The sequence below is a fragment of the Tupaia chinensis genome, unplaced genomic scaffold (assembly GCF_000334495.1).
Source record: "Tupaia chinensis unplaced genomic scaffold, TupChi_1.0 Scaffold000670_1, whole genome shotgun sequence".
Taxonomy (NCBI): Eukaryota; Metazoa; Chordata; class Mammalia; order Scandentia; family Tupaiidae; genus Tupaia; species Tupaia belangeri.
The window spans coordinates 383,447-387,888 of record NW_006160192.1 but is presented as its reverse complement, the minus strand read 5'-3'; the positions used below and the strand labels follow the sequence as shown (position 1 = coordinate 387,888).

General features: G+C 44.3%; 1 protein-coding gene across 4 annotated transcripts in view; it reads left to right on the top strand.

Annotated features, from left to right (window-relative positions):
* The window catches only part of B3GALNT1 (beta-1,3-N-acetylgalactosaminyltransferase 1 (Globoside blood group)), a 25,986-nt gene that overhangs the window by 2,602 nt on the left and 18,942 nt on the right, over positions 1-4,442 (top strand). The window lies entirely within an intron of this gene.

Here is a 4,442-nt window from a genome sequence, read left to right as displayed (position 1 = left end):
ACAGTGATTGCAGTGTGGCCATTTCCCCTGGGAGGTGATTTCTCACTTCTCCTCTCTCTGTCTCTCTCTCCGGTGAGCGCATGTGCATTGTATAAAAAAAAAACTAAAAAAAAAAATTGAGTTCATTTTTGAGTTCACTTTTTTTCCCTTTTTCTTTCATGGAGAGGTTTTTGTTATAGGGCACGTGTGCTCACCAGAAAGAGAAACAGAGACAGAGAGACAGAAAGCGAGAAATCACACCCCAGTGAGGATGGCCATGCTGCAGTTCCTTCTCCTCCATTCTCCTCTCAGGATCTTGGGCACGCACACACATGCCCCTGGCGTGAATTTAAACCACGCAGACTTGAACCACGGTTGACTACATGGGAGTCCAGTGACATAGCCATTATGCCAACTGCTGGTCCCCCAAATTGAGTTCATTTAATAGGAGGCTCTGTGGCAAACATATTTTAGGGGGCTATGAATGAAGATTTTATTGTAATAAAAAGTTGAATATTTAAAGTATGAATGTGCTTTTGTTACCAGGGCTTCCAGCGAATTGTGAATCAGAAGAGGGGGACCATGCCATCAAAACATGGCGGTTTGTAGGGAGTACCTCAAGATGAGGGGCAGATGAAGCCACAGAACAGCTCTAGAATGAGGTCCCAAGAGGCTGCGGGATGGGAGCTTTGATTAGGAGATAATCTGTACTCTTTGAAACTCTGAGATATTGAGAACTCAAACCGAAAAGCTAGAGTGAGTTTCCTGTCCCATGGCAGCTGGCTGAGTAGGATTAGTTGACTGGAAGCCAAGGCCTTTTCTGGCACATCTGTGCATCCACAGCCCTGCCTGCCCTGCAGGCAACAGCTCATTAGGCAATGGTAGCCAGCACTAGGAGTCACTTTTCAGTAGCATGGCCCCCTGGGGTCACAGGAAGACAGAGAAGAGAGTCTTAGCAGATATTATCAATGTCCTCCGTATGTCAGTTCGTGGAACTAGAACAGGCATCTCCAGACTAGCTGCCTGTTTCATAAATAAGTTTTTATTGGAACACATCCACACCTATTTGTTTAATATTTGTCTGTGGCTCCATTTTCTATACAGAGGCAGAACTGAGTACCTGAGATAGAGACTATCATCCGAAAAGAAAATATTTACTGTCTGGCCTTTTTTAAAAAGAATTTAATTTTTATGTATACATTTAATCACTATACATTATTTAGATTGTAAAGAGACTTTACCTCAGTCCAGTCCAGTTGAGAACACTATACACATCCTCATCAACAAATAATAAACCGTATCTGTGCCCCACAAATGTCTTAGCTCTATATTTTTCCCCAATTTTCCTTTCCTACGTTCTTTCCACTTTGTCTCTAGTGTCCACAACAATTTTTAATGCTTGTATGTCCTCCAGTGTTTCCATCTCTACCATAGAGTCCGGACAGTTCTTACCTAGAACTGTATTTGGCTGTTGTTTTAGTTCGACTTTTGAGGATGGGATTACCTAGTTTCTAAAAAGAAATTATCCTTGACTCTTCTCCCCTAGAATCAAATAGTTCTGTTTTCCGTACTGATAGGAGTTCTGTAATTTGCACTTTATTTATTATTTTTTGAGAGGTTTTTGCTATAGGGTTTTGTACTCACCAGAAAGAGAGATACAGAAAGTGAGAAATCAACCCACCCCCCCCTGCCCGGTTGGATGGCCAAATCGCAATCCCTTCTCCTCCATTGTCCTCTTGGGATCTTGGGCATGCATGCACACACACCTGGCATGAGTTTAAGCCACTGGGTCCAGGATTCGAACCGTGGTCAACTACATGGGAGTCCAGCAACATAGCCATAATGCTAACTGCTGGTCCCTCTAATTTGCACTTTCACTGGAAGCTCCAACTCATGTCCCTGCCACAGACTCTGACACTAATTTATACATTTAAGCTAGAAGGTTCCCCCGCCTCCATCTTCTCCAGGTGAGCTTCATATATGACGGTGTTTATTCTTTTTAAAGGGCAGAAAATGGGGGGGGGGGAAATGGGCTGCAAAGGAAATGGGGAAGAAGGAAGTGGAATGCAAAGAGAACAGGGGAGGAGGAATCAGAATGCCAAGCCAGTTGTTTGGGGTTGTAAATCATCTGAAAATGTAAAATGACTGACCACATAATTTTTCTGATCTTTTTTGGGGGACAATTTGATAAACGCATGTGACTTCCTTTAGCCCGATACAGGGCTGTATCAAGGTATTGGGTGTCAACAACAACAGGAAGATAACCATTGACAGCAGGCAGACACTGCTTTTGTATGTAGATGCTTCTCAATAGCCCTCCTAGAGTAGCTTAGGAAGCACATTTCTGCATGTGTCTACAGGCCACATGTTTTCAGACTGGCTGTTCTAAATATATATATAAATATATACATATATTTATATATATATATATACACACACACACACATCTTTATATTCCAAAATAATTTAAAATTCCTAAAAGTCAATGATATGGTATTAATCAGGCAGTTATAGGTAGTATTAAACTACTGTATGCCATAAGTACTGCCAAATTTCTTTATCAGTGGTAAATTATTGTCAAATCTTTAACTAGGGTTAGTTCAGATCTTATTATCCACCGGTAATTACTTCGTTTAACATTGTCCTAAAAGATTTAGTGTGTAGACGAAAGTGCCCACTTTTCATTTGCCACACTGAATCTCACCCCAGCCTCCGTGGTGCTCTTACATTTGGTGACCACCAAGCTGATGCACAGCTCATTGCTGTTGTTTCAGACACTCCAGAAACACAGGCACAGCAATCATAACCTTGTTCACCAAAATGCTGCTGCCTTGCGCGAACAATTTTCTGTCACTAGGCAACAGGCATGTGACATTGTTAAAAATTGTCCGAACTGTGTTCCTTTCCTGCCTTCTCTTCCTATAAGAGTCAACCCTAGGGGCCTGGCCCCCAATCATATTTGGCGGATGAATATAACCCATTATGCCCACGTTGGACACCACCTTGCTGGGACCAGTTCAGTATGAACACGTTTCTCTGAGTGGGGAAGGCCGTGGATTAGAAATAGATGCAATAACAAACACACACAGACACACAGGTATAGAAAAGTGAGGATCGGGTAGGCACAGCCTCTCTGGTGGAGAAACTGCGACCAGAACTAGCCTCAGGTTTATTCTTTTAAAGGGCAGAGAATGGGGTAAGGGGAAATGGGATGTAAAAGGAATGGGAAAGAAGGAAGTGGAATGCAAAGAGAATAAGGGAGGAGAAATCAGAATGCAAAGCCAGTTGTTTTGGGATGTAAACTGACTGAAGATGTGAAAATGCCAGGTGCCATATAATTTCTCTGATCCTTTTGGGTGACAATCTGATAAACGCTTATGACTTCCTTTAGCCTGATACTGGGCAGTATGGACGTATTGGGTATCAACAGTAACGGGAAGACAACCACTGACAACAGGCAGGTACTGCTTTCATATGTAGGTGCTTCTCAATAGCCCTGCTAGAGCAGCTTACAGAAGCATATCTGCATGTGTCTACAGGCCACATGTTTTAATCACATGTTTTCAGACTGGCTGCTCTCCACAGGTGCAGGTACTTGCCAGAGAGAAACAAAGAGAGGGAGAGGGAGAAAGCACTCTCTGATGGGGTGTGGTCATGACATATCCCTTCTCTTCCATTTCTCCATCCTGTTGAGACTTAGGGCACACATACATGCACCCCCTGCCCCCTACTAGGGCAGGACTGAACCACATGGCTGACCACGTGGGATCACTTCACCACCAGGCCATGGAGCCAGGCCCGATGCAATTTTCTTAAAGACACCTGTTGCCCCCAGAGCCAGTTGTATGAAGCAAGGGAAAGCAGACACTAACATGTGAGAGAAGGCAGCATTTGACCATGGAGGGAAGAACTGACAGTAAATTAGGCATCTGTTACTGTCTAAGTGCTCCACATTTTTCTTTTCTTTTCTTTTCTTTTTTAAGTTTGCTACAGGGTGCATACTCTTGCTAGGGGGGAGGAGAGAGAGAAAGTGAGAAATCATGCCTCAGGGGAGCTGGCCATGCCCCCAATCCTTCCTCCTCCAGTTTCCTCTCAGGATTTTTGATCATGCATGCAAACACATGCATCCAGTGTGAATTTCAAGCTGCCAGGTCCAGGACTCAAAATTGTCATGTTGGCCATGTAAGATCCAGCATCTTGGCCTCCACACCACCTGCTGGCCCTCTTTTGCCCATTTAAAAAATGTATTCTTGGGGGACCAGCAGTTAGCATAATGGCTATGTTGCTGGACTCCCACGTAGTCGACCGCAGTTCGAGTCCCAGACCCAGTGGCTTAAGCTCACGCCGGGCACATGTGCATGTGTGCCCAAGATCCCGAGAGGAGAATGGAGAAGGGATTGCAGCGTGGCCATCCCCCCTGGGGGGTGATTTCTTGCTTTCTGTCTCTCCGTCTCTGTCTGGCG